General features: G+C 31.0%; 10 non-coding genes across 10 annotated transcripts; all 10 read left to right on the forward strand.

Moving 5' to 3' along the window:
* Window positions 1-1196: 1196 nt before the first annotated feature.
* Window positions 1197-1268, forward strand: TRNAC-GCA (transfer RNA cysteine (anticodon GCA)). Its single transcript has one exon. It is a non-coding gene; the product is annotated as a tRNA-Cys (tRNA).
* Window positions 1269-3322: 2054 nt separating this feature from the next.
* Window positions 3323-3394, forward strand: TRNAC-GCA (transfer RNA cysteine (anticodon GCA)). The gene has a single exon. It is a non-coding gene; the product is annotated as a tRNA-Cys (tRNA).
* Window positions 3395-4721: 1327 nt separating this feature from the next.
* TRNAC-GCA (transfer RNA cysteine (anticodon GCA)) lies at window positions 4722-4793 on the forward strand. The gene has a single exon. It is a non-coding gene; the product is annotated as a tRNA-Cys (tRNA).
* Window positions 4794-6120: 1327 nt separating this feature from the next.
* TRNAC-GCA (transfer RNA cysteine (anticodon GCA)) lies at window positions 6121-6192 on the forward strand. The gene has a single exon. It is a non-coding gene; the product is annotated as a tRNA-Cys (tRNA).
* A 1327-nt stretch (window positions 6193-7519) lies between these two features.
* Window positions 7520-7591, forward strand: TRNAC-GCA (transfer RNA cysteine (anticodon GCA)). Its single transcript has one exon. It is a non-coding gene; the product is annotated as a tRNA-Cys (tRNA).
* Window positions 7592-9644: 2053 nt separating this feature from the next.
* Window positions 9645-9716, forward strand: TRNAC-GCA (transfer RNA cysteine (anticodon GCA)). Its single transcript has one exon. It is a non-coding gene; the product is annotated as a tRNA-Cys (tRNA).
* A 1327-nt stretch (window positions 9717-11043) lies between these two features.
* On the forward strand, window positions 11044-11115 carry TRNAC-GCA (transfer RNA cysteine (anticodon GCA)). The gene has a single exon. It is a non-coding gene; the product is annotated as a tRNA-Cys (tRNA).
* Window positions 11116-12442: 1327 nt separating this feature from the next.
* Window positions 12443-12514, forward strand: TRNAC-GCA (transfer RNA cysteine (anticodon GCA)). Its single transcript has one exon. It is a non-coding gene; the product is annotated as a tRNA-Cys (tRNA).
* Window positions 12515-14567: 2053 nt separating this feature from the next.
* TRNAC-GCA (transfer RNA cysteine (anticodon GCA)) lies at window positions 14568-14639 on the forward strand. The gene has a single exon. It is a non-coding gene; the product is annotated as a tRNA-Cys (tRNA).
* Window positions 14640-15966: 1327 nt separating this feature from the next.
* Window positions 15967-16038, forward strand: TRNAC-GCA (transfer RNA cysteine (anticodon GCA)). Its single transcript has one exon. It is a non-coding gene; the product is annotated as a tRNA-Cys (tRNA).
* Window positions 16039-16598: the final 560 nt, after the last annotated feature.

Raw genomic sequence — 16598 nt, forward strand, 5'->3', positions numbered from 1 at the left:
CTTCCTGATAACACAGTTAGAGTGGTAAATTTCATTTTTTTTATAGAAATTTTTACAGAAATCTATAATTTAGAGAAGGCAAATATAAAGGACCTACCTAGTTTCTCTTTTAAAAGTACTTTCTTTCAAAAAATGGTTAAAAATGAAGAAGTAGGAGAAGCCTTATTGCAATATCAGTCTGAGTTCAATCCCTAATCCCACCAACAGTTCCAGAACCTTGATTTAATTTCTGTCCTTGCTATAGTAATATATTTAGAATAGTATAATATAACTGAACATGAAACATGTGTACTTTAATACTCACCCTCATTGATAATTAAATAAGGAAAAACATCACTTAAATAGTGATACTTTAACATTATAAACTTCCTGATAGCACAGTTAGAGTGGCAGATTTCATTTTTTTGATAGAGATTTTTACAGAAATCTATAATTTATAGAAGGCAAATATAAAGGACCTACCTAGTTTCTCTTAAAAAAGTACTTTCTTTCCCAAATGGTTAAACTGAAGAAGTAGGAGAAGCCTTATTACAATAACAGTCTGAGTTCAAACCCTAATCCCACCAACAGTTCCAGAACCTCAATTTAATTTCTGTCCTTTCTATAGTAATATATTTAGAATAGTATAATATAACTGAACATGAAACATGTGTACTTTAATACTCACCCTCTTTGATAATTAAATAAGGAATTATTAAGCAATTACATTGCAGTATTCTGGAACTGTTGTTGGAATTGGGGGTTGATCTCAGACTGATTTTGCAACTAGGCAATTCAAATTTATGCATCAAACATTAATTTTGAACATCTGAGCCCACAAGCCCAAAAATCAAAATGTCCTATTTTATTAGCAATAATATACTGTTGTCAGCTACTTTTTTAAGTAATTTATATAGGTTTGTTACTAAGAATTTGTATTTTCTTAGTTCTGTTTGGTCTCCCAAAATATAAAGTCACAATATGTCCTGATGTCACTATAACTGACCAAATTGGAGCTTTAGATGATCAAAGTTCCCTTTTGAGCATGCTCACAGCTTACACCTATGTGAACTCTGCAATCAAGCCCAGATTAATAACTCCAAAGCATCACCATAAATATACATATTAATTTTTTATCCTATAAGACAACATATATAGTACAAACACCTATACTTTCAGACTGCAATGTGAATGTTTTTAAAATCTTGTATGCAATTGGGGGTATAGCTCAGTCGTAGAGCATTCGACTGCAGATCGAGAGGTCCCTGGTTCAAATCCGGGTGCACCCTTTACCAAAATTTTAAGTGTAAAGGTACTGATTCAATTTGCAGTTTATAGCTAGTTTGAAACTTAAGTACAGGAAAAGCTAACACAAGTAAGAGCAAGAAAACAAAAAAAGTGAAACTTTAACATTATATACTTCCTGATAACACAGTTAGAGTGGTAAATTTCATTTTTTTTATAGAAATTTTTACAGAAATCTATAATTTAGAGAAGGCAAATATAAAGGACCTACCTAGTTTCTCTTATAAAAGTACTTTCTTTCAAAAAATGGTTAAAAATGAAGAAGTAGGAGAAGCCTTATTGCAATATATCAGTCTGAGTTCAATCCCTAATCCCACCAACAGTTCCAGAACCTTGATTTAATTTCTGTCCTTTCTATAGTAATATATTTAGAATAGTATAATATAACTGAACATGAAACATGTGTACTTTAATACTCACCCTCATTGATAATTAAATAAGGAAAAACATCACTTAAATAGTGCTACTTTAACATTATAAACTTCCTGATAGCACAGTTAGAGTGGCAGATTTCATTTTTTTGATAGAGATTTTTACAGAAATCTATAAATTAGAGTAGGCAAATATAAAGGACCTACCTAGTTTCTCTTAAAAAAGTACTTTCTTTCCCAAATGGTTAAACTGAAGAAGTAGGAGAAGCCTTATTACAATAACAGTCTGAGTTCAATCCCTAATCCCACCAACAGTTCCAGAACCTTGATTTAATTTCTGTCCTTTCTATAGTAATATATTTAGAATAGTATAATATAACTGAACATGAAACATGTGTACTTTAATACTCACCCTCATTGATAATTAAATAAGGAAAAACATCACTTAAATAGTGATACTTTAACATTATAAACTTCCTGATAGCACAGTTAGAGTGGCAGATTTCATTTTTTTGATAGAGATTTTTACAGAAATCTATAATTTATAGAAGGCAAATATAAAGGACCAACCTAGTTTCTCTTAAAAAAGTACTTTCTTTCCCAAATGGTTAAACTGAAGAAGTAGGAGAAGCCTTATTACAATAGCAGTCTGAGTTCAATCCCTAATCCCACCAACAGTTCCAGAACCTCAATTTATTTTCTGTCCTTTCTATAGTAATATATTTAGAATAGTATAATATAACTGAACATGAAACATGTGTACTTTAATACTCACCCTCATTGATAATTAAATAAGGAAAAACATCACTTAAATAGTGATACTTTAACATTATAAACTTCCTGATAGCACAGTTAGAGTGGCAGATTTCATTTTTTTGATAGAGATTTTTACAGAAATCTATAATTTATAGAAGGCAAATATAAAGGACCTACCTAGTTTCTCTTAAAAAAGTACTTTCTTTCCCAAATGGTTAAACTGAAGAAGTAGGAGAAGCCTTATTACAATAACAGTCTGAGATCAATCCCTAATCCCACCAACAGTTCCAGAACCTCAATTTAATTTCTGTCCTTTCTATAGTAATATATTTAGAATAGTATAATATAACTGAACATGAAACATGTGTACTTTAATACTCACCCTCTTTGATAATTAAATAAGGAATTATTAAGCAATTACATTGCAGTATTCTGGAACTGTTGTTGTAATTGGGGGTTGATCTCAGACTGATTTTGCAACTAGGCCATTCAAATTTTTGCATCAAACCTTAATTTTGAACATCTGAGCCCACAAGCCCAAAAATCAAAATGTCCTATTTTATTAGCAATAATATACTGTTGTCAGCTACTTTTTGAAATAATTTATATAGGTTTGTTACTAAGAATTTGTATTTTCTTAGTTCTGTTTGGTCTCCCAAAATATAAAGTCACAATATGTCATGATGTCACTATAACTGACCAAATTGGAGCTTTAGATGATCAAAGTTCCCTTTTGAGCATGCTCACAGCTTACACCTATGTGAACTCTGCAATCAAGCCCAGATTAATAACTTCAAAGCATCACCATAAATATACATATTAATTTTTTATCCTATAAGACAACATATATAGTACAAACACCTATACTTTCAGACTGCAATGTGAATGTTTTTAAAATCTTGTATGCAATTGGGGGTATAGCTCGGTGGTAGAGCATTCGACTGCAGATCGAGAGGTCCCTGGTTCAAATCTGGGTGCCCCCTTTACCAAAATTTTAAAGTGTAAAGGTACTGATTCAATTTGCAGTTTATAGCTAGTTTGAAACTCAAGTACAGGAAAAGCTAACACAAGTAAGAGCAAGAAAACAAAAAAAGTGAAAATTTTACATTATATACTTCCTGATAACACAGTTAGAGTGGTAAATTTCATTTTTTTTATAGAAATTTTTACAGAAATCTATAATTTAGAGAAGGCAAATATAAAGGACCTACCTAGTTTCTCTTTTAAAAGTACTTTCTTTCAAAAAATGGTTAAAAATGAAGAAGTAGGAGAAGCCTTATTGCAATATCAGTCTGAATTCAATCCCTAATCCCACCAACAGTTCCAGAACCTTGATTTAATTTCTGTCCTTTCTATAGTAATATATTTAGAATAGTATAATATAACTGAACATGAATCATGTGTACTTTAATACTCACCCTCATTGATAATTAAATAAGGAAAAACATCACTTAAATAGTGATACTTTAACATTATAAACTTCGTGATAGCACAGTCAGAGTGGCAGATTTCATTTTTTTGATAGAGATTTTTACAGAAATCTATAATTTATAGAACGCAAATATAAAGGACCTACCTAGTTTCTCTTAAAAAAGTACTTTCTTTCCCAAATGGTTAAACTGAAGAAGTAGGAGAAGCCTTATTACAATAACAGTTTGAGTTCAATCCCTAATCCCACCAACAGTTCCAGAACCTCAATTTAATTTCTGTCCTTTCTATAGTAATATATTTAGAATAGTATAATATAACTGAACATGAAACATGTGTACTTTAATACTCACCCTCTTTGATAATTAAATAAGGAATTATTAAGCAATTACATTGCAGTATTCTGGAACTGTTGTTGTAATTGGGGGTTGATCTCAGACTGATTTTGCAACTACGCCATTCAAATTTTTGCATCAAACCTTAATTTTGAACATCTGAGCCCACAAGCCCAAAAATCAAAATGTCCTATTTTATTAGCAATAATATACTGTTGTCAGCTACTTTTTGAAATAATTTATATAGGTTTGTTACTAAGAATTTGTATTTTCTTAGTTCTGTTTGGTCTCCCAAAATATAAAGTCACAATATGTCCTGATGTCACTATAACTGACCAAATTGGAGCTTTAGATGATCAAAGTTCCCTTTTGAGCATGCTCACAGCTTACACCTATGTGAACTCTGCAATCAAGCCCAGATTAATAACTCCAAAGCATCACCATCAATATACATATTAATTATTTATCCTATAAGACAACATATATAGTACAAACACCTATACTTTCAGACTGCAATGTGAATGTTTTTAAAATCTTGTATGCAATTGGGGGTATAACTCAGTGGTAGAGCATTTGACTGCAGATCGAGAGGTCCCTGGTTCAAATCCGGGTGCCCCTTTTACCAAAATTTTAAAGTGTAAAGGTACTGATTCAATTTGCAGTTTATAGCTAGTTTGAAACTCAAGTACAGGAAAAGCTAACACAAGTAAGAGCAAGAAAACAAAAAAAGTGAAACTTTAACATTATATACTTCCTGATAACACAGTTAGAGTGGTAAATTTCATTTTTTTTATAGAAATTTTTACAGAAATCTATAATTTAGAGAAGGCAAATATAAAGGACCTACCTAGTTTCTCTTTTAAAAGTACATTCTTTCAAAAAATGGTTAAAAATGAAGAAGTAGGAGAAGCCTTATTGCAATATCAGTCTGAGTTCAATCCCTAATCCCACCAACAGTTCCAGAACCTTGATTTAATTTCTGTCCTTTCTATAGTAATATATTTAGAATAGTATAATATAACTGAACATGAAACATGTGTACTTTAATACTCACCCTCATTGATAATTAAATAAGGAAAAACATCACTTAAATAGTGATACTTTAACATTATAAACTTCCTGATAGCACAGTTAGAGTGGCAGATTTCTTTTTTTTGATAGAGATTTTTACAGAAATCTATAATTTATAGAAGGCAAATATAAAGGACCTACCTAGTTTCTCTTAAAAAAGTACTTTCTTTCCCAAATGGTTAAACTGAAGAAGTAGGAGAAGCCTTATTACAATAGCAGTCTGAGTTCAATCCCTAATCCCACCAACAGTTCCAGAACCTCAATTTAATTTCTGTCCTTTCTATAGTAATATATTTAGAATAGTATAATATAACTGAACATGAAACATGTGTACTTTAATACTCACCCTCTTTGATAATTAAATAAGGAATTATTAAGCAATTACATTGCAGTATTCTGGAACTGTTGTTGTAATTGGGGGTTGATCTCAGACTGATTTTGCAACTAGGCCATTCGAATTTATGCATCAAACATTAATTTTGAACATCTGAGCCCACAAGCCCAAAAATCAAAATGTCCTATTTTATTAGCAATAATATACTGTTGTCAGCTACTTTTTGAAATAATTTATATAGGTTTGTTACTAAGAATTTGTATTTTCTTAGTTCTGTTTGGTCTCCCAAAATATAAAGTCACAATATGTCATGATGTCACTATAACTGACCAAATTGGAGCTTTAGATGATCAAAGTTCCCTTTTGAGCATGCTCACAGCTTACACCTATGTGAACTCTGCAATCAAGCCCAGATTAATAACTCCAAAGCATCACCATAAATATACATATTAATTTTTTATCCTATAAGACAACATATATAGTACAAACACCTATACTTTCAGACTGCAATGTGAATGTTTTTAAAATCTTGTATGCAATTGGGGGTATAGCTCGGTGGTAGAGCATTCGACTGCAGATCGAGAGGTCCCTGGTTCAAATCTGGGTGCCCCCTTTACCAAAATTTTAAAGTGTAAAGGTACTGATTCAATTTGCAGTTTATAGCTAGTTTGAAACTCAAGTACAGGAAAAGCTAACACAAGTAAGAGCAAGAAAACAAAAAAAGTGAAAATTTAACATTATATACTTCCTGATAACACAGTTAGAGTGGTAAATTTCATTTTTTTTATAGAAATTTTTACAGAAATCTATAATTTAGAGAAGGCAAATATAAAGGACCTACCTAGTTTCTCTTTTAAAAGTACTTTCTTTCAAAAAATGGTTAAAAATGAAGAAGTAGGAGAAGCCTTATTGCAATATCAGTCTGAGTTCAATCCCTAATCCCACCAACAGTTCCAGAACCTTGATTTAATTTCTGTCCTTTCTATAGTAATATATTTAGAATAGTATAATATAACTGAACATGAAACATGTGTACTTTAATACTCACCCTCATTGATAATTAAATAAGGAAAAACATCACTTAAATAGTGATACTTTAACATTATAAACTTCCTGATAGCACAGTTAGAGTGGCAGATTTCATTTTTTTGATAGAGATTTTTACAGAAATCTATAATTTATAGAAGGCAAATATAAAGGACCTACCTAGTTTCTCTTAAAAAAGTACTTTCTTTCCCAAATGGTTAAACTGAAGAAGTAGGAGAAGCCTTATTACAATAACAGTCTGAGTTCAAACCCTAATCCCACCAACAGTTCCAGAACCTCAATTTAATTTCTGTCCTTTCTATAGTAATATATTTAGAATAGTATAATATAACTGAACATGAAACATGTGTACTTTAATACTCACCCTCTTTGATAATTAAATAAGGAATTATTAAGCAATTACATTGCAGTATTCTGGAACTGTTGTTGTAATTGGGGGTTGATCTCAGACTGATTTTGCAACTAGGCAATTCGAATTTATGCATCAAACATTAATTTTGAACATCTGAGCCCACAAGCCCAAAAATCAAAATGTCCTATTTTATTAGCAATAATATACTGTTGTCAGCTACTTTTTTAAGTAATTTATATAGGTTTGTTACTAAGAATTTGTATTTTCTTAGTTCTGTTTGGTCTCCCAAAATATAAAGTCACAATATGTCCTGATGTCACTATAACTGACCAAATTGGAGCTTTAGATGATCAAAGTTCCCTTTTGAGCATGCTCACAGCTTACACCTATGTGAACTCTGCAATCAAGCCCAGATTAATAACTCCAAAGCATCACCATAAATATACATATTAATTTTTTATCCTATAAGACAACATATATAGTACAAACAGCTATACTTTCAGACTGCAATGTGAATGTTTTTAAAATCTTGTATGCAATTGGGGGTATAGCTCAGTCGTAGAGCATTCGACTGCAGATCGAGAGGTCCCTGGTTCAAATCCGGGTGCACCCTTTACCAAAATTTTAAAGTGTAAAGGTACTGATTCAATTTGCAGTTTATAGCTAGTTTGAAACTTAAGTACAGGAAAAGCTAACACAAGTAAGAGCAAGAAAACAAAAAAAGTGAAACTTTAACATTATATACTTCCTGATAACACAGTTAGAGTGGTAAATTTCATTTTTTTTATAGAAATTTTTACAGAAATCTATAATTTAGAGAAGGCAAATATAAAGGACCTACCTAGTTTCTCTTATAAAAGTACTTTCTTTCAAAAAATGGTTAAAAATGAAGAAGTAGGAGAAGCCTTATTGCAATATCAGTCTGAGTTCAATCCCTAATCCCACCAACAGTTCCAGAAGCTTGATTTAATTTCTGTCCTTTCTATAGTAATATATTTAGAATAGTATAATATAACTGAACATGAAACATGTGTACTTTAATACTCACCCTCATTGATAATTAAATAAGGAAAAACATCACTTAAATAGTGCTACTTTAACATTATAAACTTCCTGATAGCACAGTTAGAGTGGCAGATTTTATTTTTTTGATAGAGATTTTTACAGAAATCTATAAATTATAGAAGGCAAATATAAAGGACCTACCTAGTTTCTCTTAAAAAAGTACTTTCTTTCCCAAATGGTTAAACTGAAGAAGTAGGAGAAGCCTTAATACAATAACAGTCTGAGTTCAATCCCTAATCCCACCAACAGTTCCAGAACCTTGATTTAATTTCTGTCCTTTCTATAGTAATATATTTAGAATAGTATAATATAACTGAACATGAAACATGTGTACTTTAATACTCACCCTCATTGATAATTAAATAAGGAAAAACATCACTTAAATAGTGATACTTTAACATTATAAACTTCCTGATAGCACAGTTAGAGTGGCAGATTTCATTTTTTTGATAGAGATTTTTACAGAAATCTATAATTTATAGAAGGCAAATATAAAGGACCAACCTAGTTTCTCTTAAAAAAGTACTTTCTTTCCCAAATGGTTAAACTGAAGAAGTAGGAGAAGCCTTATTACAATAGCAGTCTGAGTTCAATCCCTAATCCCACCAACAGTTCCAGAACCTCAATTTATTTTCTGTCCTTTCTATAGTAATATATTTAGAATAGTATAATATAACTGAACATGAAACATGTGTACTTTAATACTCACCCTCATTGATAATTAAATAAGGAAAAACATCACTTAAATAGTGATACTTTAACATTATAAACTTCCTGATAGCACAGTTAGAGTGGCAGATTTCATTTTTTTGATAGAGATTTTTACAGAAATCTATAATTTATAGAAGGCAAATATAAAGGACCTACCTAGTTTCTCTTAAAAAAGTACTTTCTTTCCCAAATGGTTAAACTGAAGAAGTAGGAGAAGCCTTATTACAATAGCAGTCTGAGTTCAATCCCTAATCCCACCAACAGTTCCAGAACCTCAATTTAATTTCTGTCCTTTCTATAGTAATATATTTAGAATAGTATAATATAACTGAACATGAAACATGTGTACTTTAATACTCACCCTCTTTGATAATTAAATAAGGAATTATTAAGCAATTACATTGCAGTATTCTGGATCTGTTGTTGTAATTGGGGGTTGATCTCAGACTGATTTTGCAACTAGGCCATTCGAATTTATGCATCAAACATTAATTTTGAACATCTGAGCCCACAAGCCCAAAAATCAAAATGTCCTATTTTATTAGCAATAATATACTGTTGTCAGCTACTTTTTGAAATAATTTATATAGGTTTGTTACTAAGAATTTGTATTTTCTTAGTTCTGTTTGGTCTCCCAAAATATAAAGTCACAATATGTCATGATGTCACTATAACTGACCAAATTGGAGCTTTAGATGATCAAAGTTCCCTTTTGAGCATGCTCACAGCTTACACCTATGTGAACTCTGCAATCAAGCCCAGATTAATAACTTCAAAGCATCACCATAAATATACATATTAATTTTTTATCCTATAAGACAACATATATAGTACAAACACCTATACTTTCAGACTGCAATGTGAATGTTTTTAAAATCTTGTATGCAATTGGGGGTATAGCTCGGTGGTAGAGCATTCGACTGCAGATCGAGAGGTCCCTGGTTCAAATCTGGGTGCCCCCTTTACCAAAATTTTAAAGTGTAAAGGTACTGATTCAATTTGCAGTTTATAGCTAGTTTGAAACTCAAGTACAGGAAAAGCTAACACAAGTAAGAGCAAGAAAACAAAAAAAGTGAAAATTTAACATTATATACTTCCTGATAACACAGTTAGAGTGGTAAATTTCATTTTTTTTATAGAAATTTTTACAGAAATCTATAATTTAGAGAAGGCAAATAAAAAGGACCTACCTAGTTTCTCTTTTAAAAGTACTTTCTTTCAAAAAATGGTTAAAAATGAAGAAGTAGGAGAAGCCTTATTGCAATATCAGTCTGAGTTCAATCCCTAATCCCACCAACAGTTCCAGAACCTTGATTTAATTTCTGTCCTTTCTATAGTAATATATTTAGAATAGTATAATATAACTGAACATGAAACATGTGTACTTTAATACTCACCCTCATTGATAATTAAATAAGGAAAAACATCACTTAAATAGTGATACTTTAACATTATAAACTTCGTGATAGCACAGTCAGAGTGGCAGATTTCATTTTTTTGATAGAGATTTTTACAGAAATCTATAATTTATAGAAGGCAAATATAAAGGACCTACCTAGTTTCTCTTAAAAAAGTACTTTCTTTCCCAAATGGTTAAACTGAAGAAGTAGGAGAAGCCTTATTACAATAACAGTTTGAGTTCAATCCCTAATCCCACCAACAGTTCCAGAACCTCAATTTAATTTCTGTCCTTTCTATAGTAATATATTTAGAATAGTATAATATAACTGAACATGAAACATGTGTACTTTAACACTCACCCTCTTTGATAATTAAATAAGGAATTATTAAGCAATTACATTGCAGTATTCTGGAACTGTTGTTGTAATTGGGGGTTGATCTCAGACTGATTTTGCAACTACGCCATTCAAATTTTTGCATCAAACCTTAATTTTGAACATCTGAGCCCACAAGCCCAAAAATCAAAATGTCCTATTTTATTAGCAATAATATACTGTTGTCAGCTACTTTTTGAAATAATTTATATAGGTTTGTTACTAAGAATTTGTATTTTCTTAGTTCTGTTTGGTCTCCCAAAATATAAAGTCACAATATGTCCTGATGTCACTATAACTGACCAAATTGGAGCTTTAGATGATCAAAGTTCCCTTTTGAGCATGCTCACAGCTTACACCTATGTGAACTCTGCAATCAAGCCCAGATTAATAACTCCAAAGCATCACCATAAATATACATATTAATTATTTATCCTATAAGACAACATATATAGTACAAACACCTATACTTTCAGACTGCAATGTGAATGTTTTTAAAATCTTGAATGCAATTGGGGGTATAACTCAGTGGTAGAGCATTTGACTGCAGTTCGAGAGGTCCCTGGTTCAAATCCGGGTGCCCCTTTTACCAAAATTTTAAAGTGTAAAGGTACTGATTCAATTTGCAGTTTATAGCTAGTTTGAAACTCAAGTACAGGAAAAGCTAACACAAGTAAGAGCAAGAAAACAAAAAAAGTGAAACTTTAACATTATATACTTCCTGATAACACAGTTAGAGTGGTAAATTTCATTTTTTTTATAGAAATTTTTACAGAAATCTATAATTTAGAGAAGGCAAATATAAAGGACCTACCTAGTTTCTCTTTTAAAAGTACTTTCTTTCAAAAAATGGTTAAAAATGAAGAAGTAGGAGAAGCCTTATTGCAATATCAGTCTGAGTTCAATCCCTAATCCCACCAACAGTTCCAGAACCTTGATTTAATTTCTGTCCTTTCTATAGTAATATATTTAGAATAGTATAATATAACTGAACATGAAACATGTGTACTTTAATACTCACCCTCATTGATAATTAAATAAGGAAAAACATCACTTAAATAGTGATACTTTAACATTATAAACTTCCTGATAGCACAGTTAGAGTGGCAGATTTCATTTTTTTGATAGAGATTTTTACAGAAATCTATAATTTATAGAAGGCAAATATAAAGGACCTACCTAGTTTCTCTTAAAAAAGTACTTTCTTTCCCAAATGGTTAAACTGAAGAAGTAGGAGAAGCCTTATTACAATAACAGTCTGAGTTCAAACCCTAATCCCACCAACAGTTCCAGAACCTCAATTTAATTTCTGTCCTTTCTATAGTAATATATTTAGAATAGTATAATATAACTGAACATGAAACATGTGTACTTTAATACTCACCCTCTTTGATAATTAAATAAGGAATTATTAAGCAATTACATTGCAGTATTCTGGAACTGTTGTTGTAATTGGGGGTTGATCTCAGACTGATTTTGCAACTAGGCAATTCGAATTTATGCATCAAACATTAATTTTGAACATCTGAGCCCACAAGCCCAAAAATCAAAATGTCCTATTTTATTAGCAATAATATACTGTTGTCAGCTACTTTTTTAAGTAATTTATATAGGTTTGTTACTAAGAATTTGTATTTTCTTAGTTCTGTTTGGTCTCCCAAAATATAAAGTCACAATATGTCCTGATGTCACTATAACTGACCAAATTGGAGCTTTAGATGATCAAAGTTCCCTTTTGAGCATGCTCACAGCTTACACCTATGTGAACTCTGCAATCAAGCCCAGATTAATAACTCCAAAGCATCACCATAAATATACATATTAATTTTTTATCCTATAAGACAACATATATAGTACAAACACCTATACTTTCAGACTGCAATGTGAATGTTTTTAAAAACTTGTTTGCAATTGGGGGTATAGCTCAGTCGTAGAGCATTCGACTGCAGATCGAGAGGTCCCTGGTTCAAATCCGGGTGCACCCTTTACCAAAATTTTAAAGTGTAAAGGTACTGATTCAATTTGCAGTTTATAGCTAGTTTGAAACTTAAGTACAGGAAAAGCTAACACAAGTAAGAGCAAGAAAACAAAAAAAGTGAAACTTTAACATTATATACTTCCTGATAACACAGTTAGAGTGGTAAATTTCATTTTTTTTATAGAAATTTTTACAGAAATCTATAATTTAGAGAAGGCAAATATAAAGGACCTACCTAGTTTCTCTTATAAAAGTACTTTCTTTCAAAAAATGGTTAAAAATGAAGAAGTAGGAGAAGCCTTATTGCAATATCAGTCTGAGTTCAATCCCTAATCCCACCAACAGTTCCAGAACCTTGATTTAATTTCTGTCCTTTCTATAGTAATATATTTAGAATAGTATAATATAACTGTACATGAAACATGTGTACTTTAATACTCACCCTCATTGATAATTAAATAAGGAAAAACATCACTTAAATAGTGCTACTTTAACATTATAAACTTCCTGATAGCACAGTTAGAGTGGCAGATTTCATTTTTTTGATAGAGATTTTTACAGAAATCTATAAATTATAGAAGGCAAATATAAAGGACCTACCTAGTTTCTCTTAAAAAAGTACTTTCTTTCCCAAATGGTTAAACTGAAGAAGTAGGAGAAGCCTTATTACAATAACAGTCTGAGTTCAATCCCTAATCCCACCAACAGTTCCAGAACCTTGATTTAATTTCTGTCCTTTCTATAGTAATATATTTAGAATAGTATAATATAACTGAACATGAAACATGTGTACTTTAATACTCACCCTCATTGATAATTAAATAAGGAAAAACATCACTTAAATAGTGATACTTTAACATTATAAACTTCCTGATAGCACAGTTAGAGTGGCAGATTTCATTTTTTTGATAGAGATTTTTACAGAAATCTATAATTTATAGAAGGCAAATATAAAGGACCAACCTAGTTTCTCTTAAAAAAGTACTTTCTTTCCCAAATGGTTAAACTGAAGAAGTAGGAGAAGCCTTATTACAATAGCAGTCTGAGTTCAATCCCTAATCCCACCAACAGTTCCAGAACCTCAATTTATTTTCTGTCCTTTCTATCGTAATATATTTAGAATAGTATAATATAACTGAACATGAAACATGTGTACTTTAATACTCACCCTCATTGATAATTAAATAAGGAAAAACATCACTTAAATAGTGATACTTTAACATTATAAACTTCCTGATAGCACAGTTAGAGTGGCAGATTTCATTTTTTTTATAGAGATTTTTACAGAAATCTATAATTTATAGAAGGCAAATATAAAGGACCTACCTAGTTTCTCTTAAAAAAGTACTTTCTTTCCCAATTGGTTAAACTGAAGAAGTAGGAGAAGCCTTATTACAATAACAGTCTGAGATCAATCCCTAATCCCACCAACAGTTCCAGAACCTCAATTTAATTTCTGTCCTTTCTATAGTAATATATTTAGAATAGTATAATATAACTGAACATGAAACATGTGTACTTTAATACTCACCCTCTTTGATAATTAAATAAGGAATTATTAAGCAATTACATTGCAGTATTCTGGAACTGTTGTTGTAATTGGGGGTTGATCTCAGACTGATTTTGCAACTAGGCCATTCAAATTTTTGCATCAAACCTTAATTTTGAACATCTGAGCCCACAAGCCCAAAAATCAAAATGTCCTATTTTATTAGCAATAATATACTGTTGTCAGCTACTTTTTGAAATAATTTATATAGGTTTGTTACTAAGAATTTGTATTTTCTTAGTTCTGTTTGGTCTCCCAAAATATAAAGTCACAATATGTCATGATGTCACTATAACTGACCAAATTGGAGCTTTAGATGATCAAAGTTCCCTTTTGAGCATGCTCACAGCTTACACCTATGTGAACTCTGCAATCAAGCCCAGATTAATAACTTCAAAGCATCACCATAAATATACATATTAATTTTTTATCCTATAAGACAACATATATAGTACAAACACCTATACTTTCAGACTGCAATGTGAATGTTTTTAAAATCTTGTATGCAATTGGGGGTATAGCTCGGTGGTAGAGCATTCGACTGCAGATCGAGAGGTCCCTGGTTCAAATCTGGGTGCCCCCTTTACCAAAATTTTAAAGTGTAAAGGTACTGATTCAATTTGCAGTTTATAGCTAGTTTGAAACTCAAGTACAGGAAAAGCTAACACAAGTAAGAGCAAGAAAACAAAAAAAGTGAAAATTTAACATTATATACTTCCTGATAACACAGTTAGAGTGGTAAATTTCATTTTTTTTATAGAAATTTTTACAGAAATCTATAATTTAGAGAAGGCAAATATAAAGGACCTACCTAGTTTCTCTTTTAAAAGTACTTTCTTTCAAAAAATGGTTAAAAATGAAGAAGTAGGAGAAGCCTTATTGCAATATCAGTCTGAGTTCAATCCCTAATCCCACCAACAGTTCCAGAACCTTGATTTAATTTCTGTCCTTTCTATAGTAATATATTTAGAATAGTATAATATAACTGAACATGAAACATGTGTACTTTAATACTCACCCTCATTGATAATTAAATAAGGAAAAACATCACTTAAATAGTGATACTTTAACATTATAAACTTCGTGATAGCACAGTCAGAGTGGCAGATTTCATTTTTTTGATAGAGATTTTTACAGAAATCTATAATTTATAGAACGCAAATATAAAGGACCTACCTAGTTTCTCTTAAAACAGTACTTTCTTTCCCAAATGGTTAAACTGAAGAAGTAGGAGAAGCCTTATTACAATAACAGTTTGAGTTCAATCCCTAATCCCACCAACAGTTCCAGAACCTCAATTTAATTTCTGTCCTTTCTATAGTAATATATTTAGAATAGTATAATATAACTGAACATGAAACATGTGTACTTTAATACTCACCCTCTTTGATAATTAAATAAGGAATTATTAAGCAATTACATTGCAGTATTCTGGAACTGTTGTTGTAATTGGGGGTTGATCTCAGACTGATTTTGCAACTACGCCATTCAAATTTTTGCATCAAACCTTAATTTTGAACATCTGAGCCCACAAGCCCAAAAATCAAAATGTCCTATTTTATTAGCAATAATATACTGTTGTCAGCTACTTTTTGAAATAATTTATATAGGTTTGTTACTAAGAATTTGTATTTTCTTAGTTCTGTTTGGTCTCCCAAAATATAAAGTCACAATATGTCCTGATGTCACTATAACTGACCAAATTGGAGCTTTAGATGATCAAAGTTCCCTTTTGAGCATGCTCACAGCTTACACCTATGTGAACTCTGCAATCAAGCCCAGATTAATAACTCCAAAGCATCACCATAAATATACATATTAATTATTTATCCTATAAGACAACATATATAGTACAAACACCTATACTTTCAGACTGCAATGTGAATGTTTTTAAAATCTTGTATGCAATTGGGGGTATAACTCAGTGGTAGAGCATTTGACTGCAGATCGAGAGGTCCCTGGTTCAAATCCGGGTGCCCCTTTTACCAAAATTTTAAAGTGTAAAGGTACTGATTCAATTTGCAGTTTATAGCTAGTTTGAAACTCAAGTACAGGAAAAGCTAACACAAGTAAGAGCAAGAAAACAAAAAAAGTGAAACTTTAACATTATATACTTCCTGATAACACAGTTAGAGTGGTAAATTTCATTTTTTTTATAGAAATTTTTACAGAAATCTATAATTTAGAGAAGGCAAATATAAAGGACCTACCTAGTTTCTCTTTTAAAAGTACTTTCTTTCAAAAAATGGTTAAAAATGAAGAAGTAGGAGAAGCCTTATTGCAATATCAGTCTGAGTTCAATCCCTAATCCCACCAACAGTTCCAGAACCTTGATTTAATTTCTGTCCTTTCTATAGTAATATATTTAGAATAGTATAATATAACTGAACATGAAACATGTGTACTTTAATACTCACCCTCATTGATAATTAAATAAGGAAAAACATCACTTAAATAGTGATACTTTAACATTATAAACTTCCTGATAGCACAGTTAGAGTGGCAGATTTCATTTTTTTGATAGAGATTTTTACAGAAATCT

The sequence above is a fragment of the Taudactylus pleione genome, unplaced genomic scaffold (genome assembly GCF_031769625.1).
Source record: "Taudactylus pleione unplaced genomic scaffold, aTauple2 ptg000021l, whole genome shotgun sequence".
Classification (NCBI taxonomy): Eukaryota; Metazoa; Chordata; class Amphibia; order Anura; family Myobatrachidae; genus Taudactylus; species Taudactylus pleione.